This window comes from Mus musculus, chromosome 1 (assembly GCF_000001635.26).
Source record: "Mus musculus strain C57BL/6J chromosome 1, GRCm38.p6 C57BL/6J".
NCBI lineage: Eukaryota > Metazoa > Chordata > Mammalia > Rodentia > Muridae > Mus > Mus musculus.
Genome location: NC_000067.6, coordinates 45,662,480 through 45,687,906, shown reverse-complemented (window position 1 = coordinate 45,687,906; position 25,427 = coordinate 45,662,480). Strand labels below are relative to the sequence as shown.

General features: G+C 37.6%; 1 long non-coding RNA gene and 1 other non-coding gene across 5 annotated transcripts in view; both read left to right on the top strand.

Moving 5' to 3' along the window:
• Gm39637 overlaps positions 1-3,114 on the top strand; it is a 49,337-nt gene extending 46,223 nt beyond the window's left edge. For all 4 annotated transcript variants that reach the window (XR_865412.1, XR_865410.1, XR_865411.1 and 1 more), the window contains one exon: positions 2,475-3,114. This is a non-coding gene — a long non-coding RNA (predicted gene, 39637). The remainder of the gene's footprint in view (positions 1-2,474) is intronic.
• On the top strand, positions 2,345-2,451 carry Gm23216. Its single transcript, XR_003949181.1, has one exon. It is a non-coding gene; the product is annotated as a U6 spliceosomal RNA (small nuclear RNA).
• Positions 3,115-25,427: the final 22,313 nt, after the last annotated feature.

Below are 25,427 nucleotides of genomic sequence, written 5' to 3'. Positions count from 1 at the left end.
CTTTTACAAATATGTAATGTTTCTTTTACAATTTAAGTTTCTTTTAAATATAGGTGCCCTTGGGACATAGATGTTGAGAAACATGGTGGTGAATTTTCTTTTGATGAGTAAGAACTGTCTTTCCACATTTCTCTTGACTAACTTTGGTTTGCAGTTTATTTTGTTAGAAAAGCTACACCAGCTTGCTTCATGGAATCATTTGCTTGGAAAATCTTTTTCCAACTCTGAGGTAATGTCTCTCTTTCATGTTTAGGTGTGATCCTTGTATGCAGCAGAAGAATGGATCTTTATTTTGCATCTATTCTGTTCATCTGTTTCTTTTTACTGGAAAATTTATATTGAGAGATATCAATGATCAATGATTGTTAATTTTTATGATTTTGTTGTAGTTGTTGTTGGCCCTTCTGGCTTTTAGAGTCACAATTGAGAAGTAGAGTGTAATTCTTATAGATCTGACTATATATGCTACTTGGTCTTTTTCTCTTGCAACTTTTAATATTCTTTCTTCTGTTTGCTCAGTGTTTTGACTATTTTTTCTTTTTATTGGATATTTTCTTTATTTACATTTCAAATGTTATCCCCTTTCCCAGTTTCCCCCAGTACTGTAAACCCCTTTTCCCATCTTCCCTCTCCATGCTTATATGCAGCTGGGGCCATGTGTACTCCTTTGATGATGACTTAGTCCCTGGAAGCTCTGGGGCATCTGATTGGTTGATATTGTTGTTCTTCCTATGGAGTAGCAAATCCCTTCAACTCCTTCGGTCCTTTCTCTAACTGCTCTTTTGGGGACACCATGCTCAGTCCAATGGTTGGCTGCGAGCATCCACCTCTGTATTTGTAAGGCTCTGGCAGGGTGTCTCGGGAGACAGCTACATCAGGCTCCTTTCAGCATGAACATCTTGGCATCCACAATAGTGTCTGGGTTTGATGACTGCATATGGGATGGATCCCCAGATGGGGCATTTTCTGGATGGCCTTTCCTTCAGTCTCTGATACATTGTTTTCCTATTTGCTCCTGTGAGTATTTTGCTCCCCTTTCTAAGAAGGATTGAAGCACCCACACTTTGGCATTCCTTCTTCTTGAGCTTCATGTGGTCTTGGGTATTCTGAGATTTTGGGCTAATATCCACTTATCAGTGAGTGCATACCATGTGTGTTCTTTATGATTTGGTTACCTCACTCAGGATGATATTTTCTAGTTCTATCTATTTGACTAAGAATTGCCACTATTTATTATTTATTCTCCTACTATTTATTTTATATTTTTCACTGTCTAAGTCTCTAAGTACCTTGTCCTTAAAATAAAACAATTGCTCTAATTCCACATGCACACTTACTATTGGCTATGGAAATACCAAGCAATTCCAAAATGAGTCGTCATGACATACTCCCCTCCCTCCAGTTAAGTCGTATCACCTGTGTTCATGTGTAGTTTACCTTTCTGTCTGCCCCTGTTTTCTTGTTGACTACCTAGAGGTCCTTCTTGTCTTCCTTGCTTTTAGAAAGCATGTCCTATGAGCCATTTTTGTAATATCTCTTGGCCATTATGTTCTAGATGCCCTTTCAACCTGATGACCACTTACAGTTATTACACATAGGGTCTATGTGACAACCAAATGCTGCTGTCAATTCTTGTTTCCTCTTGAGTCATTGCTCCCAGTGATAAGTTCCAGAATACTAGTATCTGCTATCAGCCTTGGTCTTCAGGGCAGCCATTAGGAAGCTTCTCAGCAACTCTGTCCTTGCTGAGTATTCTCCTTAGCACCATAGTTAATGAAATGTTCTCCAGCCTCTCCCAAAGAAAGTCAACTGGTGGGCTCTCAAGTCCCATGAAGTACATTAATTTGGGACTATCCACTGTTCTGGAACATTTACTTCCTTCTTTCAACATGGTTTTGTTTGGTTATTTCTAATTTATTAGGAAACATCACTAGTTATTTTTACAAGCTTTGAATAGGTGCCTTGGAAGGATATCCGAACTTGGTCTTGAGGTATGTGCCAGGGCACTAAACCCTGAATCATACAGAGCTTCCCACCTCCGTGTGTACAGTCTCTCCTGAACTGAGCTTTACATTTAGGTCCCTCTTGGGACAGGGATTTCACTAGTCAGTTCTAGGCATCCTGTCCCAGTGCCTAGCAGCTTATTTCACTGCATACTACTAGGAAAGGTACACTTCTTCAGACAAGCTATGATAATATTTGGCCCTAGATAACATTCTAGTTGAAAGAGAGAGGCAGAAGGCAATAATGGTTAGGGTAGTATTTCCAACATGTCTGTCTCCTCTGGGGATTCTATACAGTGTTCAGAATACATTTATAAATCAGCATTAAAAAACTGAAACAAGTGCTTTCTTCAGGAGCATGTATGCTAAAACTGGCATGATGTAGAGAAGAATAGCATGGCCCCTGCACAAGGATGCCATGCAAATCTGTGAAGCATCCGAAATTTTTATGATACTTTGTTATGTTTGCAGATAGGAACCTAGCAGGACATGACTGTCCTTTGAGAGACCCAGCAACTGACAGAAACAGATGTCAAACATTGGACAGCATGGGGACACTTCTGGAGAGTTGGCAGAAGGCTTGAGGGTCCTGGAGGGGATAGAAACTCCAGAGGAAGACCAACGCAGTCAATTATGCTGGACCCTTGGGATCTCTCAGACACTGAACCATCAACCAAAGAGCATGCACAAGTTGGACCTAACCTCCCCCTGCCACCCCTGGCAGCCCTCCCCATACATATGTAAGAGATATGCTGCTTGGTCTTCATGTGAAACCGAAAGCTGGAGCAGGGGCTGGATCTAAAGCTATTTTGGGTCTGAGGAATCTGTTCCCCATGCTGGACGGTCTTGTCTGGCCTCTGTGAGAGATGTGCCTAACCCTGCAGAGACTTACTGTGCCAGAGTCAGGGTATACTCAGGAAGGACTTCCACCATCTCAGAGGAGAAGAGGGTGAAAATGGGGGGAGGGATTGTTCGAGGGTGAAATGGCGATCAGCAACCAGGATGTAAAGTGAATAAATAAATTAATTAATGGGGAAAAAAGGAAGGTGAAATAATTTCCTTTTTTAACCTTTAAAGAGTAAATATTTTAGGAGAACCTACATCTGGAAAGAGTGTATATAGTAAAATAAATTGTATTTTTTAATCTTTTGTTTTTTATTAATATGTATTAATTTCATGTTTTAATGAAGCTTTTTGTGTTACTTTCATATACTGTATATCATACTTTGCTCAAAACCAATTTTCCTTCATTCACAATCTCCCACTTTATTTTCTGTATATCAATATTCTCTGTTCAAGTGAGTGATTTTTGGCTTTGTAATTAACTTTTGAGCCAGGATTTTTCCTAAATATTTATGGCTAGTCTGGTACTTATTATATACCCCAGGCTGACCATGCATTCCTTGCTTCAACCTCTCAAGTGCTTTGAATTTAGGTGTGTACTACCAAGGCCTGGTTGCATTATTTTGTTAATTACTAATTTAAGGAACTTACATGTAAAATACATCTTATTTACTTTTGAAAATCTCATACATGAGTGCTGTACTTATATTTTCCCCCTTTCTTTCTGTTTTTGTTTTCAAAATATTTTCATTGCCTCTGCTCTATTTCTCAAATTTTAATATATATATATATATATATATATATATATATATATATATATGACGACTTGTTATTGGATCACACATCATTCATGTTATTCAGCAGTCATTAGCCTGTAGTAGTTCTTCTATGGGTCTAGGGATGTCAATCAGTGTAATTATTTTTCAGGAATTATTTAAATCGCCATATTGTTGAGATCTCATGGGTACTTTGAAAATATTATTTTTACTTATTCATTTTATATCTCACTCACTGCCCCCTTCAGGTCACTCCCTCCCACAACCCCTCTTCTCCCTTCTTTCCCCTTCCCCTTCTTCTCTGAGCAGTTGAGGTCCCCTGGGCATCCCCCCACTTGGAACCTTGGTCTTAAGTTGAGCTGGTTACTGGTTGGCTGTTCCCTCCGTCTCTGCTCCATATCCATTCTCTGCATTTCTTGTAGACTGGATACGTTTTGGGTCAAAAGTTTTGTGGTTAGGTTGGTGTCCTTATCACTCCCCTGGGGGTCCTACTTGGTTATAGGAGGCAGCTTCCCCAGGATCCATATCCCCAGTTCTGTGAGTCATATCTAAGGATATCTTCATTGATTCTTGAATGTCTCCCATATCCCATGTCTCTCTGTCTCTTTTTGGAGATGCCCCCTATGCCCCCCCTCTGCTCCCAACCATCAGTTGCAGATTTTCATCCATTCTCTTGGTCATCTGGCCATTCCCCCTCCCTCTCCCCTCATCTGACTCTCCCCTCCCTGACCCCCCGCAGTCCCCTCTCAATCCCCTCTCTCATCCAGTTCCCTCTCTCCATTTGCCTTCCCTGATCATTCCATTCCCCCTTCCAAGTGAGACTCAAGCCCTCCTTCCTGTTATGGACACATTTTTTTTTTTTTTTTTCTTCGCTCTTCTTTTTTTTTTTTTTTTTTTTTTTCATTTTTTTTTATTAGGTATTTAGCTCATTTACATTTCCAATGCTATACCAAAAGTCCCCCTTACCCACCCACCCCCACTCCCCTACCCACCCACTCCCCCCCTTTGGCCCTGGCGTTCCCCGGACACATTTTTTTGATGACTTAAGAGTAGTACTTCCATATGCAGTCTCAACCAACATTATAATGTTTAATTGTTAACCTTATATTGTTAACATTATAATTAACATTATAATGTTTAATTGTTTAGATTGTATTTTTAAAATAAAAGATGTTTTGCAGCTGATATTTACTGCTTCACACTGAACATTTTCTCAGTAAGCAAACATTAAGTTTACTTAGAAGAATAAGGATATGTTTATATTAAATAAATTATTGATTTCATTTTTGCAGTTAACTCCAGGTATAAAAAGTTAATAATGTGCTTGTTGGAAAAGTTATAAATCATTTTTTTAAAAAAAACTTCTGTCAGTGAGAATACAGCTAGAACATTTTCTACCCAGACAAGTAGTTCATCATGCATCTGATACTGTAGGATGAGAGGTGGAAACAAGCAGCTAGAAGTTTCCATCATTGTTCTTTCAGTATCATTAGTTGAATGGATGGTGCTGGGAAGACTAGGAGAGGAAGAAAGGAGAAGGGAATATGATGCTTTTGTTTACGAGATAAGTTGAAAGCTTTTTTCTAAATTGATACATTTATAGTACTATGTTTTTTTTATGCCCTGGTGGCCATTTAAACCATTATGTCAGTATCCAAACATGACATATGTAATATTTTTCCTTTGAGGATTTGTTAATGATGATAGAAATGTATAGATTCCTGAAATTTTATAAAATAAGTTTTGCAAAGTCTCTTAATGTTACTGCCTCCTCATTTTCCTATAGTCTATGCATCTTAGTTTGCATAAGAATAACTATTTTAAAATTGCTCGTTGTATTGTTACTCTTGGTAACTGTGCTGTTATCATGCATGGTTTCATTTACGTATACAAAGGTTATTATATTCATGCCTAGTAAAACAAATTATATTGCCGTTACACTTTTCTATGGGATATTTTTTGATCTATGAGATTATTCTAACTTAAATTTTATCTTGTTTCTTAAAATGGTCTCAAGACTATTTAGAAATTGTGTTTTCAAGTCTTGAGTCTTTTTAAAACTTTTTATTATGAGTTAATCAACTAGGAATTAATTATTTGGTCAATTGACTCAATAAACTTGATGTTTCCTAAGCAATAAATTTGCCTGTATAGCTTAAGTATTTGTTGTTGTTATTATCATTGTCATTGTCATTGTTGATATCATCATCATCATCATCATCAATTGTTTATAGCTCTAACTTTACTCTGAACAGTTACTTAACCTAGAGGCACAAGTTTAGTCTGGTCATTTTCCAGGATGGCTTGTAGACTTACTTCTCTTTCTGTTTCTTCTATTATTATTTTTAAAGTGAAGGCACTTAGGTTTTAAGTCATGCAATTAAGGCTCCAGCTTCCTATTCCCTGTAGGTCCTGAAAGTCCCTCTATTCTTTGTGCTACTATTGACTTGGAGCAGTTACTTGTTTCTTACCAAGGCAGTAGATTGGAAACAGAACAGTTGAGATTCTTGTTACTCCTGTTTGGGGCAAACGGGGCATATGATAGAGTGGAGGCTCTGCTAAGGAAAAAATGCCATGTAAACATTAAATTTTGTTATTTCCCTGCATGCTCTTATTTTACAACTAAGAGACATTAATGTGTGTATATATATACACATATATATGTATATATATAATTTGTGTAGAAAAAACTAATGATTAAAGAGGTCATGAGTCTGAAAGAGACTAATGGTATATAGGAAGGTTTGAAAAAAAGAAGAGGCAATGGTGTAATTATAGTATAATATAAAAAATAAAATAAATAATTTTATGATGTTTCTTCTTAAATAGAAAAGTTAATATGTTTTTATATCTTTTATTATTTTATTTTTATTATCTTTTGACAAATCTATTTCATGCTCTATATTTTAGACTTATGACTGTTTTGTTGTCTATTGTGATTTTATATCCTAATTTTGAAAATTATCAGTTCTATTCTTTATTTTTATTTTTCAAATTTCTGTGTTAACTATAAACTATAAAAGTTTTTTTTTCTGTTTTTTAGTGTGGGTAAAGATGTCATGTAGTCCTGTACATGTTGATGGTGGGAGAAATCAGTTCACTTGAGAAGATGCCATGTTGGTAGGTAATTCCCATGAGTTGTCTATCACATTTATGTCTGTGGTGAGTACATAGAAGAAGACATGCAGCCTGTCTTTTAGGTGTTTTCAACAAATGGAGCATACGAAAAAGCAAAATAAAAGAAATAGGTACATAATAAGAGAATTATATACTAATATGGACAATTCATTATTTATGGTTTAACTGCATTGCACAGGAGCAGAGAGAGATTTGGTTCAGTGGTATATCTAGATTCATTCTAAAAGTTGGATAGATTTAATATAAGATGAGAAAATGATAGTAACCATGTAAGGTAAAGTAATGCTGCATAAATGTGTAGGGAATGCATGAGGGGACAAATTAATGACTAATCTCTGGGGAAAAGCCTGAATGGTAGAAACTAGATCAAATTGAGTTAGACTGAGACAACTTGCATTTATGGTTTTCAAGTGAGCAGATGAATTTTTATTTTCTGTGATAGCCAGTGGAAGATTATATAGAAGCATGGTAAAGCCTTTCCTAGAAAAAAGAAGCAACAGCATGATTTAGAAGTACAGGGAGGCTGTGGTCGTAATTCAGGTGTAAGTTGATAGGGCCTAAGGAAAGGGAGAGATGGGAGTAGAATGAGAATGAGACTAAAGTCGAAGCAGGAAAGACAAGAGACCAGTGATGGATGAGCTGGAAAGGAGACCTGAGCCATGTGTTGTGAGGGTAACCTAGTTTATGAGGAACGTGCTGTGTTTTTCTTTTATCTTTCGATTTAAACATTTGGTTTGGAGCTCATCATCTCTCAAGGGATAGATGAAGCTCAGTGAAAGAACAAAACTTGGCTTTTGTTCTAGAAATTCGAACCTTATAAATAAAATGGGGATTTGTGTAATCTGTAAAATAGAGTGCATGTGAAAGCAGAGAAAAGTCTGTTGGCTGCATATTTGGAAGGATGGTTACCATCAGGACAAAAACTAATGGGTTGTTCAGGGAGGAGAGAGACAGAAAAGTTCCTGGTATGTAGACATCTAAGTGTTCCATTCTGTTTCCTGTCAATGTTCGGGAGAAGGCAGGGCTTGTTTAGAGGCTAGTAAGGCAGTAACCCATGGGGGCTCTAACAGATGGCGAATGATAACTTCATGCGGGTGGATTTCTATGCTCCAAGACTGGTACCAAAGCTTTCACCTAAACACTGCAATAGTAAGACAGCCTCTCCAGAAGTTATATGAGAGCCTGCTTGAAGACCATATTGGCCTCCTATCTCCAGTGAACCTTAATATGGCTCCAGAGACTCGGGAGATCATCAGGAAACGTTCAGCTGCAGATTTTAGTCTACTTTTCAGACTCTTAGTAATAATTCAGTTACGTAATAAAACTTTAATTTTATTTATCACATATGTAATTTTGTAGGCTTTCATTACCCTGATGCAATCGAGAAAGATAAATCATATCTTGTGCAAGTATACATTTCTTTTTAATAGAAATAAATTGTTTTACTAAACAATAAGTCCCTGTTTTTTAAAAAGACATTGCATTTTCTTTTTCTTTTCTTTTTTTTTCTTTTGCAAAGATGAATGTAAAGTGCTAGTAAGATTCACTCTGTTGAAACATGAAAACAGGATCTTAGTCTCAAACAGCTCAGCCTGATGAGGAAGGAAGTCATAAACGAGTAATCAGTAGGCAGACCATTTCAAATTCATTGTAGTATAGCTTGGATCAAAAAAAAAAAAAAAAAAACCCAACCAGTCATGGTGCTTGCCTTGCTTGCCAGGGCCTTCAGGAGACCCCTCTTGGCTTGAGGAAGGCCCGCCTACCTACTTTAGGCTAGATACCCCAATGCCCAAGGCCATGCATGCACACTACCCCAAAGTCTGGGGAACCAGAGATGCCTGACTCTGAAGACAGAAAGGTACCCTGAGGCCCTGATCCTAGGTTGGAATAGGACCCAGCCCCAAAATGACTGCATGGGTCAGGTGACAGCTCAGTCTCTATTTCTATCAGTGAAAGAGACTTTTTTATTTTTAACCCATTTTGGACAGGTTCTGTGGGCAGAGGTCAGACCACAGCCACCAACTTCCTGTTCCTTTCCATCCCTCAAACCATCCATAGTCCTGTTGTCAAACAAGCCACCCCCAAACCCCAAACCAACCACTACCACCACCCAAAAACAACCAACCAACCAACCAACCAACCAAAACCTTCCAAAGCACCCCCCCCCCAAAACAGTTAATCAATAGCTCACAAATGAAATTCCTAGATGTTATGCATAGAAATTTGGGTCTTCGGAATAGTGGTCATGAGGGAAAAATAGTTTACTCACAAAAATGTATTTACTAAGACTTTATAGAATAGTAATCTCGGCTAAAGAATATGTAGAAAGATGACTGTCGTTGATGGAGTACTACTCAGCTATTAAAAAGAATGAATTTATGAAATTCCTAGCCAAATGGATGGACCTGGAGGGCATCATCCTGAGTGAGTTAACACATTCACAAAGGAACTCACACAATATGTACTCACTGATAAGTGGATATTAGCCCAAAACCTAGGATACCCAAGATATAAGATACAATTTGCTAAACACATGAAACTCAAGAAGAATGAAGACTGAAGTGTGGACACGTTGCCCCTCCTTAGAATTGGGAACAAAACACCCATGGAAGGAGTTACAGAGACAAAGTTTGGAGCTGAGACGAAAGGATGGACCATCTAGAGACTGCCATATCCAGGGATCCAACCCATAATCAGCTTCCAAACGCTGACACCATTGCATATACTAGCAAGATTTTGTTGAAAGGACCCAGATGTAGCTGTCTCTTGTGAGACTACACCGGGGCCTAGCAAACACAGAAGTGGATGCTCATAGTCAGCTATTGGATGGATCACAGGGCTCCCAATGGAGGAGCTAGAGAAAGTACCCAAGGAGCTAAAGGGATCTGCAACCCTATAGGTGGAAAAACATTTTGAACTAACCAGTACCCCGGAGCTCTTGACTCTAGCTGCATATGTATCAAAAGATGGCCTAGTCGGCCATCACTGGAAAGAGAGGCCCATTGGACACGCAAACTGTATATTCCCCAGTACAGGGGAATGCCAGGACCAAAAAAATGGGAATGGGTGGGTAGGGAAGTGGGGGGAGGGTATGGGGGACTTTTGGGATAGCATTGGAAATGTAATTGAGGAAAATATGTAATAAAAAATATTTTAAAAAATTTAGTTTTTAGCTATGACAAACTTGAAATTCAGCTTTTAAGTTAATATATGCATACACACATATGCACATATATAGCCAATACATTTTATACACACATAAACACATGCACACACACACACACACACACACACACACACAACACAAAAGAAGGAGAGACTGAGGGAGATTAAATCGGCATTTTATACAGCATCTGAAGGAAGCTCTCTGTAACCAAACTGAAAGTGGATAAAATTTGGAGAAGGGAAAGAAAGAAAAAATGATGGTATACATATCAGTATCAGAGGTATAGATTGGAGATCTAGGAAACATAAGTGCTATTATCTCCCTAAGGGAGTATAGCAAAACATTGAGAACCAACTTCCACTCTCCAGGCAGTGCCTATGGCCAAAACTTTGAAGACATAACTTTAGTGGGTAGGAAAGGAGGTGCTGGACTGACAGAGAGCTGAGAGGGCTGCCAGAGGCCATATTGGGAATCAGGGCAAGATAATTAATGGAAGAGGGGAAACTGGGGTGAAGGGTCAAATGCTGCTTCTGAGAAGCTACAAAGAATTTGAGCTGAGATGGGCACCAGTAGCACTGCTGAAAGTTGTCATGACATGTCATGTCATGTCACATTTTCGAGGCCTTTGGGAAGCAGGGACTCCCAGAGCTAGTTGCTTTCTCTTCTTCCTTTTTACCCCCTCTTCCTTTCTGTTAATTCATGTGTGTAGATTTATTAAATCCTCATATTTTCAGTTTATTTTCATTTTGATCTATTTCTCTAATGTTATTTATATTTAAGTAAAGAATTCTTGTACATTAAAACAAAATAAAATCCACAGCTACAAAATTATATAGTATATGTAGGTATTTGTGTGTATTTACACATACATATTTGTGTTGACCTAGTTCTGATTTTTTTTTTCACCTAATTATCATTATGGAGATTTTTCATCCTAATCTGTATGCATAATGCATAATTATGTTAAGTTTGTGTAGTGTTTCTGTTGGACACAATATAAAATTCACTGCCAATTTCTATTAATAAGGGTGTGCTTGCTGATTCTAAGTTCCAGTTCTTGATTAAAAATGACTGTAGTGAATATTCTTGTATGTTTCTTTTTAAGTATGTGCAAAATCTTTGGGTATCCTTGAAAACATAGTACGTATTTGAAAGGTGTACTATGTGCATAAAATTTGTGACTTTTGTGCATAAAAGAGCTTAATTGCATGCAAAATGTATTTTATTTAATACTTTAACAGAGGGTGTATAGTAGTTTCAGAATTGAGCCCCCAATGGAGGAGCTAGAGAAAGTATCCAAAAAGCTAAAGGGATCTGCAACCCTGTAGGTGCAGCAACATTATGAACTAACCAGTACCCCGGAGCTCTTGACTCTAGCTGCATATGTATCAAAAGATGGCCTAGTCAGCCATCACTGGAAAGAGAGGCCCATTGGACACGCAAACTTTATATGCCCCAGTACAGGGGAATACCAGGGCCAAAAAATGGGAATGGGTGGGTAGGGAAGTGGGGGGGGTATGGGGGACTTTTGGGATAGCATTCTAAATGTAATTGAGGAAAATACGCAATAATGAAAAATATTTAAAAAAATAAAAGAAGGAACAAATAAATCTTATAAAAATTAAAAAAAAAAGAAAAGAAAATGTGTCAGCTTGATGGAAATTTCTAGATAGGAATGAGACTCCTGTGTGAAAACCTCATTAAAAGAATGTGAGTGGCAATAGGTGGGTCAGGTCTATGGCAGCTCAGGAGAGCCTGGACTCTTATTATGATACTACCTGGGACTTTATTATGTAAGTTTTATGAGACATCCCAGAAAACTATTTGTTTAAAATATTTCAAAGCCAGGAAAAAAGTTCAACTTGTAGTTCAGAAGGAAGAGAAATTGGAAACATCTGGTGAGTTCAGTTGCAGACATGGCTTGAGCTGACGTGCGATGTAATAACCAGGCAGCTGACTAGTCCAGTCTAATTCTGGTGAATAATATTTTCTCAGCAGTCTCCTGGCCATAGAGTATCAAAAGGCAATGGGAACATGTTGTAAAGTGCCTTGATGCCTGGAACAATTACACTCTGGAAACATTGTCTTGGCTGGCTGAATATGACCACAGCCACAGCTCACTCTGCAAACAGAATTAGTCATGGAGAGACTGTCGAACAGCATTCTGCAGAACTTTCTTGTTCAGGTTCAGCGCATGATATCATGTTGTGCCTTCACACCCTGGAATGATATTGATGCCAAACACTAGGCATAAAATATAATGTAGGACTTTGCTTTGCATGGTTAGATAAGAAGTCTTTCTCAGTAATTGCTGACTGTTGTCTTTGTAGAGTTATTTTATGTACATGTGGGTCTGTATTTCAGGTTTATCTTTTATTAGTATTTTAATATTATGAAAAAACATAAATTATTGGTGTCTATAGAAACACAATGATCTCCAGTTCCTTCATGTGCTTTTGTGTCTTTCTGATCTTTCATCTCTCAGTATTCTTCCCATGAAAAAAATTACTTTTTGTTCCCAGTGTACATATACCTTGTGATTTTTGTATTTTAATTTATTTATATGCCTGTATTCAACCAATTATGTCTGATTTTTTTAAATTTAAAAGTGATTATTTATTTTTGTTATGTGTGTATGTGTGGTTGCCTGCACGTCTGTTTGTGCATCACACATGTGCCGGATGCCCACAGAGGCCAGAAGAGGGAGTAGCAGCCATGTATGTGCTGGGAACTGAACCCTGGTATGTCACAAGAACCACACGTGCTCTTAACTGAGCCATCTCTCTAGCTTCACTTACCTGCCTCTTAAAATTAGGCTGATTTGTAAGTATGTTCCTTGTGATGAGTAATTGGAGAATTTATTCACAAATGAAGAACAAATGTTTATAACAGAGATGAATCAACTAGGTAATAACAAGACCACACAGTACTTTGGTATAAAATCTAATTTGGCTGCTAGTACTCATTTTTTTTTCTTCTATGGGTCCACTCTTGTATCTGGCTTTTTTTTTTAAGACTATCTTTCCCTGTAATTTTCCAAAGGCAATTTTCTTTCACTGAAAACATCAGTGAGTAAATCTGCAATTATTGACCACTTTTGAAGGCTGCTGATGGTTTTGCGATCTGATGGAAGAGGTAAGTGTGCTCTAATGGAAAGTTAGAGTGTTTTCTGCTCTATACAGATACTATAACCTAAAGTATGGCTAAAGCCAAGTCACTGCCTCAAATTAAGGAAACCTCAGAAATATTGTTCATAGTATTAATTAATTGTTCACATTATTTATAAACCAGTACCATCAACCAGTACTTATTGAATATTCCCTTATACCAAATACAACTCTGAATATTGTAGCAGACATCAGCTAGACATCCAAATTGGTACAACACACAGTGACACATAGATAGGGATTTTTCCAACTTTGGTTTTAGTATCATTCTGCATTCAGTTAATAAAAACATTTTCTTTAAGTTGAATATGACTTTTATATATCATTTGTTCTATCATTTACTGCATTTAATCTTTAGAAAACTACTCTTTTAGTCTGTTTTCTGAAAGAAAAGCTTTCTTTCTTGAATGCTTTTGCCCCAGAGCTTCTGTAATGTCACTTCAGGTTTGTATGGACTAGCTGAATTTCATGCCCAAACAGCTGCATTTTCTTTGTGCAGGCACATGTGTGTATTAAGGTACAGGCAGACAATGCATAATGATGCTAGAATATATGGCTTTTATGTTTTAGGAGGGCTAGGGTATGGTCCAAAATATGAGAAATTAAGATAATTTATGACAGGGAGTGGCAGGAGATTATCTTACTTATTGACTCCATGTTTTCTGACTCTGGGAAATTCCTTGTATTTTCTGAGGCTTGTTTTCCTTGTCTTTGGAATACTGTGAATACCAGAAATAATATTTGTTGAGCACCTTGTAGAGGGAAATCATAGTTTGCACTAAACGCGTAGCTAATAACAGAATCAACGACTGGGGGTTAGCAGGGAGAGTAAGATCTTCCTGCCAGAGGCAAGAATCTGTGAGGTGCACATGGATACTCCATGTTTCTGTCCTCCACAGCAAACCAGATCATCTATGAGGTGCACGTGGAGACTCCACAGTTCTGTCATCCACAATAGACCCAGCTGGTGCAGTCTGCATGTAGCTATAAGATGAATTCATAAGCAGGTAATCCATCTGCCATCCTACATATAGTCCAATCTTTTCATTTTTGCAGCACTGGAACATGAGGCCCAGAGAAGTATAATTTGCTCAAAATGCCACATTAAGTATGGCAGAAATCTTTGAAAAGAACTACAAACTCAGGAATTCTTTAATACAAATATTGGTTGTGCTCACCTGCTTTCACAGTAACTGAATTCATTATCATTCTGCATTTTTATAAACGAGAACCGAACTCCTTTTTCTTTCATATCTTTTGCTCTACAGAATTGAGTCACATTGAACATTTTATACTGGCAGTTATTATTTTAAATGTGATGTCTGATTCAAACCTTATGTTCATTAGCTTTCAGAAAAGTAAAAAAAAAAAAAAAAAAAAATGCCCGAGGGTCAGCAGATGTTGAAGGACGTAGGTAGACAGATAATTAGGAAGTGGTTTTCTAAGTAAGGGTTACCCTAAAATTTTATGCACACTCTCCTTTGATCTTTGGACTTTTTTCTCTTTGGCCTGCGTATGATGCTGGAATCCACTGTAGCTGGCAATGGTTTAATTAATCCTTTTCACGGAAAAGTTCATGTTTGCTAACAACTACAGAATTCATTTGAATTTACTTAGCTAAAGGGGAACATGATGAAGAACGATAGAGTGAGGTCTTTGTCTCATCACTTACAACTCAGCCTCCACTGTTTTTGTTTGTTTTAGTTACATTTTCAAACATTCCCATTTTCCCATGTTCTGTGCTCGCCTTGGGAAACCTTCTAATAGCATAAACGACAAACAGGAGTTCCTGCCTGCTGACTCATCAGTTCGGTTTGGCAGGACTCTACTTGCAAATGCTGCAGCAGGCCACTTTCAGAGTAAGTCCCTGGCAGCAGATGTCACTGTTGGTCTGTCTAACTCTGGGGCCTTTCCTCACTAGTGGAGCTCATGAGCCTGACCTAGTCAAGCCTATATTTCAGGGAGCATGGTTTTATGAAACATTTAATAGTGGCTCGTGGGACTGATTTAAGAGTCATGTCTCGATCTTGTTTCATTACACAGTATTTTAAATACTGTTATTTTTCACTTTTGCTTCCTATGTTCTGGGGAATCAAATTCAGTACCCTTGCATGCTAGGCAAACATTCTGCCACTGACTTATACCCTGCACCCTTGTTTATTTTGAGACTGAGTTTCACTGTGCATTCCAGATTGGTCTTGAAATCTTGGCTCAGCCTTGTGAGTGTTGGGGTTACATATGTGCAACACTAGCCTCCATTTTTAATAGAGATCTTTTCTATTAACTTGAAATGTTTTTCCTTTCTTCTCTCTTGGTTCATGTTGTATATTTTATTTTTGAGGATTTATTTATTTTATGTACATGAGTACTCTATAGCTGTCAGACTCACCAGAAGAGGGCATCGAATCCCATTACAGCTGGTTGTGAGACACCATGTGGTTGCTGGGAATTGAACTCAGAACCTCTGGAAGAGCAGTCAGTGCTCTTAACTGCTGAGTCATCTCTCCAGCCCCGTGTGTATTAAGAATGGAACATCTCTCCTTCTTTTCTCTCAACTGTGCTCATTTGCTCATGTGTAAATCCCTTGATGACCCATTCTGTAAGAGATTTTTTTTCAACATCAGTTTTGTACCCACAGTTTTACTTAGTTTTGTGAGCTGTCTATCTATACTGTCTGTTAACCTCTCACATTCTTTCTTCTACTTACTCTTCTCTGGGATTCCAGGACAGTGACCTTAGAAGTCACATACCTCAGACTCAGCTTTCTGAAAGCGTTGAGTAAGACTTGATACTGCAATGTGAGAGTGGGAGAGGGGGCAAGGCATTCTCCAGTCTCTATTTTACTATTCTGTTCAACCACTAAGCATCAGTTTGTGATGGTAGCTGTAGGGTAGTCCCAGCCTCTTGCTTCTATTGGCACTTCTATAAGAAGTCTCATAATTTTCTCTCAGAGGAACCCACTGCCGGCAGCAGCATACATCCTTTCTTCATAGTACCAGATGTGAGGCACCTCCTGCTATCTCCTAGGTTCTGTTTATCTTTACCCTTTGTTTCCTGTGTCTCAGGTCTGTAACTGCTTCCTAAGTTAACTCTGTGTCTCTAACCTCCATTAAAACTCTGTGTTGAAAACCATGGTTTTCTTTTTTCTTTCTTCATGACTTGTTTTTAACGTAAAAAAAAAAATATATATATATATATATATATAAAGTAGCAACATCACATCATGTTTTGATTAATATTTTTTCTGCTTGTTACACTTACAGTTTGTAGGTTGAACTCTAGGTATTTTGTACTTTTTGGCTAATATCCACTTATCGATGAGTACATACTATGCATGTCCTTTGGGTCTGAGTTACCTCACTCAGGATGGTATTTCCTAGTTCCATCCATTTGCCTGCAAAATTCATGATGTTCTCATACTTTAAAAAAAATGATTATTTTATTTATTTACACTTCAAATGTTATCCCCTTTCCCTGTTTCTCCTCTGCAAACACCCTATCCCATTCCCCCTTACCTTGCTTCTATGAGGGTGCCTCCATACCCACCCACACCGGCCTCACCAACCTAACATTCCTCATACTGGGGCAACAAGCCTTCACAGGAACAAGGACCTGCCCTACCATTGATACCAGATAAGGCTCCTTCAGCTCCTTTAGTCCTTCTTCTAACTCCTCCATTGGGGTCCCCGTGCTCAGTCCAATGGTTGGCTGCAAGCATCCAGATCTGTTCTGTCAGGATCTCTCAGAGCCTCTCTGGAGACAGTTGTATCAGGCCCCTGTCAGCAAGTACTTCTTGGAATCCACAATAGCCTCTGAGTTTCGTAACTATATATGGGATGGATCCCCAGGTGGGGCAGACTTTGGCTGGCCTTTCCTTCAGTCTCTGCCCCACATTGTCTTTGTGTCTCCACCCGTGGGTGTTTTGTTCTTCCTTCTAAGAAGGACCAAAGCCTCCACACTTTGGTCTTCCTTCTTCTTGGACTTTACGTGGCCTGTGAATTGTATCTTGGGTATTATGAGCTTTTGGGCTACTATCCACTTATCACTCAGTACATACCATGTGTGTTCTTTTGTGATTAGGTTAACTCACTCAGAATGATATTTTCTAGTTCCATCCATTTGCCTAAGACTTTCATGAAGTCATTTTATTTAATAGCTGAGTAGTACTCCATTGTGTAAATGAGCCACATTTTCTGTATCCATTCCTCTGTTCAAGGACATCTGGGTTCTTTCCAGCTTCTGGCTATTATAAATAAGGCTGCTATGAACATAGTGGAGCATGTGACCTTGGAACATTTTTTGGGTATATGCCCAGGAGTGGTAATATGGCTGTTTAAATAATTTCTAAAACATAATTACACTGATTGACATGCTAAAGTGGGTGGGAAAATCTCACAAGGACCCAGGTCCTAGACCCATAGAAGAACTACTACAGGCTAGTGTTTGCTGAATAACATGAAATCAGTCTTCTCCAAGGACCAGCCATTGATGTGTGATCCAATAACAAGTGATTAGTCATAAATATAGCCATAAATATTTAGGAAAAAATCCTTGCTCAAAAGTTAATTAGAAAGCCAAAAGTCACTCACTTGAACAAAGAATACTGATATACAGAGAATAAAGTGGGAGGCTGTGAATGAAGGAAAAGTGGCTTTAAGCAGTGTATGATATGCAGTGTGTGGAAATAATACAATAAACCTCACTAAAACATGCAACTAATACATATTTAAAAAAAACAGAAGATAAAAAAATACAATTTATTTTACTGTATACACTCTTTACAAATGTAGGTTCTCCTAAAAAGCTTACTCTTTAAAAATGAAAGAAGGAAATTATTTCATCTTCTTTTCCCCCCATTAATTAATTTATTTATTCACTTTACATCCTGGTTGCTGTCCCCCATGCCCCCTTCCCCCATTTTTCCCCCTTCTCCTCTGAGATGGTGGAAGTCCCTCCTGGGTATCCCTTGACCCTGGCACAAGTCTCTTCAGGATTAGATTCATCCTCTCTCACAGAGGCTCTGGCAGATCCTGACCAACAGAGATGCAGATGCTTGCAGCCAACCATTGGACTGAGCATGGGGAATGAAGGAGTTAGAGGAAGGACTAAAGAAACTTAAGGGGGCTTATTTGGCATCAATGGGAGGGGAGTTCCTGTGAAGGCTTGATGCCCCAGAATAGTGGTGAGGCGGGAGTGGGTGGATGGGTGGGTGGGGAGCACCCTCTTAGAATCAGGGCAAGGGGGGGGGGTGGGATAAGGGATCTGCAGAGGGGAAACCTGGAAAGGGTATAACATTTGAAATGTAAATTTAAAAAGATGTTTCCTTAGGGGGGAAAAAAAAAGAATATGTCTTGTCTCCTAGTAATGTCAGAAGCTACACCCATAATGTCACACCATGACTGCCTAAATATGAGGTGAAGGACAAAAATAATAGACATGCTTCAGTGGGTAAAGACCAGGAAGCTCCAACACTAGACAAAAAGCTACAGACAACTAAGGAATGATGATATCAGGAGAAGGTATCTTCCCCAAGGAAGAGGCCACCTATTGCTTATCCAATACAAAATGACCAGCCCTGGAAAACACACACACACACAAATAACATTATACAGATAGAGTAAGTTGTAGTTATTTATTTAGAAATACATGGGGCTGGTGAGATGGCTCAGTGGGTAAGAGCACCCGATTGCTCTTCAGAAGGTCTGGAGTTCAAATCCCAGCAACCACATGGTGGCTCACAACCATCTGTAACAAGATCTGACGCCCTCTTCTGGAGTGTCTGAGGACAGCTACAGTGTACTTACACATAATAAATAAATAAATCTTAAAAAAAAAAAGAAATACATATAATTTTTCTGAAAAGACCATGAATTTGAATGGGAACATGGAGGGTACATGGCATTATTTAGAGGAGGAAAATGAAGGGTGAAATGATCTAATTATATTATAATTACTGAGAATTTAAAAATTACTTTTAAAAATAGAGATTAAAACACAAAGCTTAATACTCATTATGCAGTTGAAATGTCATACAATATCAAGGAAATATTGAACAAAATTGGTTATTAAATAAAAGATATAAACATGAAAATGAATTTATAATTTAAATTTTTAATTTTTATATGAATAGAAGGAATACAGTTTCAAGGGGAAAAATTTTAAAAATCAAAGACACTTTGAAAGAGACAAAGGGGTATCTCTCACCCACAAATGCACTCATGAATATGTAGAGAAGTTTTAAAATGTGATGAATTTTTACTTCAAACATGCTTTCTTTTTTTCCACATACTATACATCACTATTTTTGTGTCATTTTTCCATGAGAATCAGAGGAAAAGACAGAGGAAAAGATAATTTGAAAATTGTTCTTTCTAACTCTATGAAGAATTGAGTTGGAATTTTGACAGGGATTTCATTGAATCTGTAGATTGCTTTTGGTAAGATGGCCATTTTTACTATGTAAATCCTGTCAATTCATGAGCACAGGAGATCTTTTCATCTTTTGAGATCTTCAACTTCTTTCTTCAGGGACTTGAAGTTTTTGTCATACAAATCTTTCACTTGCTTGGTTAGAGTCACATTAAAATATTTTATATTATTGGTGACTATTGTGAATGGTGTTACTTCATTAATTTCTTTCTAAATCCAATTACTCTTTTAGTAGAAGAAGGCTATTCATTTGTTAGAGTTAATTATATATCCAGCCATGTTGCTGAAGTTGTTCATCAGCTGTAGAAATTCTCTGGTAGAATATTTGGTATTGCTTATGTCTACTATCATATCATCTGCAAATAGTGATATCTTGACTTCCTCCCTCCAAATTTGTATTCCTTTGACCTCCTTTTGTTTAATTGCTCTGGCTTGAACTTTGAGTACTATATTGAATAGATAAGGAGTGAGTGGACAGCCTTGTCTTGTCCCTGATTTTAATGGGATTGCTTTGTGTTTCTCTCCATTTAGTTTGATGTTGGGTATTGGTTTGCTGTATATTGCATTTTCAGCATCTAATGAGATGATCATGTGTTTTTTGTTTTTTTTTTAACTTTGAGTTTGTTTATATAGTGGATTACATTGATGGATTACTTTATATTGAACCATCCTTGAATTCCTGGGATGATAATGGTGAATGATTGTTTTGCTGTGTTTTGGAGTTTGTTTGTGAGAATTTTACTGTGTATTTTTGCATCAACATTCATAAGGCAAATTGGTCTGAAGTTCTCTTTCTTTGTTGGGTCTTTATGTGGTTTAGATATCAGCAAAACTGTGGCTTCATAGAAAGAATTGGGTATTGTTCCTTCTGTTTCTATTTTGTGGAATAGTTTGAGAAGTATTTGTATTAGGTCTTCTTAGAAGAACTGATAGAACTCTGCAGTAAAACCATCTTGTCCTGGCCTTTTTTTGGTTTGGAGACTTATAATGACTGCTTCTATTTCCTTAGGGGTTATGACATGGATTAGATGGTTTATCTGATTCTGATTTAACTTTGTTTTCTGGTATCTGTCTAGAAAATTGTCCACTTCATCCAGATTTTCCAGTTTTGTTTAATATAGGCTTTTGTAGTGGAATCTGATGATTTTTTGAATTTCCTCATTTTCTGTTGTTATATCTCGCATTTCATTTTTTATTTTGTTAATTTGGATACTATCTCTGTGCTTTCTGGCTAGTCTGGCTAAGGGTTTATCTATCTTGTTTATCTTCTCAAAGAACTAGCTCCTGGTTTTGTTGATTCTTTGTATGGTTCTTTTTGGCTGATTTCAGCCCTGATTATTTCCTGTGGTCTACTCCTCTTGGGTGTATTTGCTTCTTTTTGTTCTAGAGCTTTTAGGTGTGCTGTCAAGCTGGTTGTGTATGCTTTCTATAATTTCTTTATGGAAGTACCGAGGGCTATGAGTTTTCCCCTTAGCACTACTTTCATTTTTCTCCATAAGTTTGAGTATGTTGTACCTTCATTAAATTCTAAAAAGTCTTTAAATTCTTTCTGAATTTCTTCTCTGACTAAGTTATTATTGAGTAGAGAGTTCAGTATATGGGCTTTCTGTTGTTTTTGTTGCTATTGAAGACCAGCCTGAGTTTATGGTGATCTGATTGAATGCATGGGATTATTTCAATCTTCTTGCATGAATTGAGGTTTGTTTTGTATCAGATTATATGGGCAGTTTTTGAGAGTACAGTGAGGTGCTGAGAAGAAGGTACATTCTTTTGTTTTAGGGTGAAATGTTATATAGATATCTGTTAGATCCATTTGTTTCATAGTTTCTTCTTCTTCTTTATTATTATTATTATTATTATTATTATTATTATTATTATTATTATTATTATTATTATTTTCACTGTGTCTCTGTTTAGTTTCTGTTTCCATGATCTGTTCATTGGTGAGAGTGGGGTGTTTAAGTCTCCTACTATTATTGTGTGTGAGGTTCAATGTATGCTTTGAGCTTCAGTAACATTTCTTTTCCAAATGTGGGTGCTTTTGCATTTGGGGCAAAGATGTTCAGAACTAAGAGTTCTTCTTGGTAGATTTTTCCTTTGATGAGTATGTAGTATCCTTCATCTTTTTTGATAATTTTTGGTAAAAGTTCTATTTTATTGGATATTAGAATGGCTCTTCAAGCTTGTTACTTGGAATTATTTCCTTGAAAATTTTCCCAACTTTTGTTTTGAGGTAGTGTCTGTCTTTGCATTGAGGTGTGTTTCCTGTATGCTACAAAATGCTCAGCCCTGTTTACATACCCAGTGTGTTAGCCTATGTCTTTTTATTGGGGAATTGAGTCCACTGATATTGAGATATACTAGGGACCAATGATTGTTGGTTTCTGTTATTTTTGTTGTTAGAGGTGGAATTATGTTTGTGTGCCTCTCTTCTTTTGGGTTTTGCTGTGAGAAGATTAATTTTTTGCTTTTTCTTGGGTGTAGTTTCCCTTCTTGTGTTGGAGCTTTCCTGCTATTATCCTCTGTAGTGCTAGATTAGTGGAAAGATATTGTTTAAATTTGGTTTTTCTCTTGGAATACTTTGCTTTATCCATCTATGGTAACTGATAGTTTTGCCAGGTATAGTAGCCCAGGCTGGCATTTTTGTTCTCTTAGGGTCTGTATGACATCTGCCCAAGATCTTCTGGCTTTTAGAGTATCTGTTGAGTAGTCTGGTGTAATTCTGAGAGGTCTGCCTTTATATGTTACTTCACCTTTTTCCCTTACTGCTTTTAATATTATTTCTTTGTTCTTTGCATTTGGTCTTTTAATCATTATGTTATGTGAGGAATTTCTTTTCTCATCTCATCTGTTTGGTGTTCTGTAGGATTCTTGTATGTTTATGGGCAACTCTTTCTTTATGTTAGGGACGTTTTCTTCTATAATTTTGTTGAAGATATTTACTGGCCCTTTTCATTGGGAATCTTCACTCTCTTCTATACCTATTACTCTTAGGTTTGGTCTTTTCATTGTGTCCTGGACTCCTTGACTGATTTGAGTTAGGAGATTTTTGCATTTTGTATTTTCTTTGACTGTTGTGTCAATATCTTCTGTGGTATCTTCTACACCTGAGATTCTCTTTTCTGTTTCTAGTATTTTGTTGGTGATGCTTACATCTATGACTCTTGTTCTCTTTCCTAGGTTTTCTATCTCCAGCTTGTCTCCTTTTGTGTTTTCTTTAATCTTTTTATTTCCAATTTTAGATCCTGGATAGTTTTGTTCAATTACTTCACCTGTTTGTATTTTTCTGTATTTCTTTAAGGGATTCATGTGTTTCCTCTTTAAGGGCTTCTACATCTTTATCTGTGTTCTCCTATATTTCTTTAAAGGAGTTATTTATGTCACTTTTGAAGTCCTCTATTTTCTTCATGAGATGAGAATTTAGATCTGAATTTTGCTTTTTAGGTATGTTGGGGTATCCTGGGCTTGATGTGGTAGAAGAATTGGGTTCTGATGTTGTCAAGTAGTATTGTTTTCTGTTGCTGATTTTCTTGTGCTTGCCTTTTACCATCTGGTTGTCTCTGGTATTAACTGGCCTTGATGTCTCTGAATTAAGTCTGTCTCTCCTGAGAGCCTGTGATCTTGTGATCCTAGATGTGTCCTTGAGGACATCTGCCTGTCTTCTGAGTGGATGGGGATCCAGAACACAGGCTCTGCTTCAGGCCCAGGTGGAAGCTGGAAGTTGAATGCATCTCTGGTTGGGCAGGGTACTTGAGTCCCTGGGTCCCAGGGATCCTGGTTACCCCAGGTATTGGGGCGGGTTTTGCTGTCTCACCCATCATCCTGGATATGTCAGAACACCTTAGAGGTCAAGCTGTGAATGAGTGTGGGCTGAGTGAGAGAGAATTCAGAGCACAGGCTCTGCTCCAGGATATAGGTGCAAGCCAGAAGGACCTCTGGACTAAATTTTAAATGTATCTTAACACCTCGTTTTAATTGAAGGAAAGTATTCACTGCCAATTACTAGCAGTGTAAGAGTTCAGACTTGCAGGGAATGTTCCAGGGTTGTGGCTATGCTCCAATTCCCTTTCTTCACAGTGAGATAAAAATGTGCACGAAAGAAGCACACATTGGAATCCCAATTTTCATTTACAGTATTTCTCTAATATGTTCCTGCTCCAAATATCAAAACTTGGTGATCCAAGAGCACAAAGAACAGCTGAGAAAGAATCAAAGTAAACACTGTACCTTGCATGTAGCAAAGCCTGCCAATGTAAGATTAGAACTCTCCATCCTAGCAAGAAAACAGCTTTGGAAAGTTGTCTACATTTGTGACTCACAGATATTCCCAAGGGTTCCTGTTTTCATCCTACAATCAACAGAGCGTGGAGGAACATATGCAGTTCCAATCAACTTCTGATATTAAGCAACTTGGCTGAAAGAGATGTTTAAAACATTTTTTAGAAAGATGATAAATTTCAGTGTTTTAATTTTTAAACAAAATTCCAGATTTTAAATTGGTTTAACTTCTAATTCAACATGGACTAAAAACAAAGGCGGAAGAAAAAATACTATTTTATACAATACTATGAGTTTAGCAATTTTTTTTTCCATTTTAAAACTACTAAACTAGGGGGTACATATTTGAATGAAAGCTCTGCTCTCCCTCACTTCAGATATATATCATTCCAAATTGCCTCCTGATCCTCGGTCTATATCCAACATTTCTGGCTCAGGATATCACCTTGGCTTCTACTTGGACCAGCCACCTCTCATTCTCCCAGGATTTGATTGCTGTCTAATGTCCATTTTTGTCTATTCCAAGCTTTCAAATATTGGATAACATTCTTGGGATACATTTTCTCCCCACAGTAGTAGTCTATCTTATTCACTATACATGTAGGCTGGTAATTTCCACCCGCAAAGCTTACTTATAACTAAAAGTGAGATTTCTTAGTCCTCCTATTCTTTCCAAGGTCCTAATACATAAAGCTAAACTTTAAAAATTATTGTGATCTAATTATGATCACTTGGGGTTTTCTGGTAATAACACAGATATAAATATAACAAAAGAAATATTATAAAATTTTATAATTTTATCTCAATATGTGTCATTCCTTCATTAAATAGGCATGTGATAGAAGAAGCCTGATCTCACAACCTCCTATATGACTCACACCTGCCATATTCTCTGTCCTAGCTCTGCCTGACTATTGGTAATCCTCTGAAACAACTTTTCCTTGGAATGACAGTTCTTTGTTCAAGTTCCACAGCTATCCTTGCCTTGGTTCTACAGATCAGACTGGGGACAAACTGGGTTCAGACCAGACACTTGTTCAATTTAACTTGTACAGAATATTAGATATATATTATTTTTATATGAATATTTTTCATAACAGTTGCTAGTCTATGAAAATTAGAATAATAAGCTTAAAAATTAGAGAGTCCTATTTCTTGGAGTACTACTCAGCTATTAAAAAGAATGAATTTATGAATTTCCTAGGCAAATGGATGTAGCTGGAGGGCATCATCCTGATTGAGGTAACCCAATCACAAAAGAACTCACACAATATGTACTCACTGATAAGTGGATATTAGCCCAGAAACTTAGAATACCCAAGATACAAGATACAATTTGCAAAACACATGAAACTCAAGAAGAAAGAAGACCAAAGTGTGGACACTTTGCCCCTTCTTAGAATTGGGAACAAAACACCCATGGAAGGAGTTACAGAGACAAAGTTTGGAGCTGAGACACTGCAACCTTACAACCTACAACAATATGAACTAACCAGTACCCCCGGAACTCGTGTCTCTAGCTGCATATGTAGCAGAAGATGGCCTAGTTGGCCATCATTGGGAAGAGAGGCCCCTTGGTCTAGAGACTGCCATCCCCGGGGATCATTCCCATAATCAGCCTCCAAAC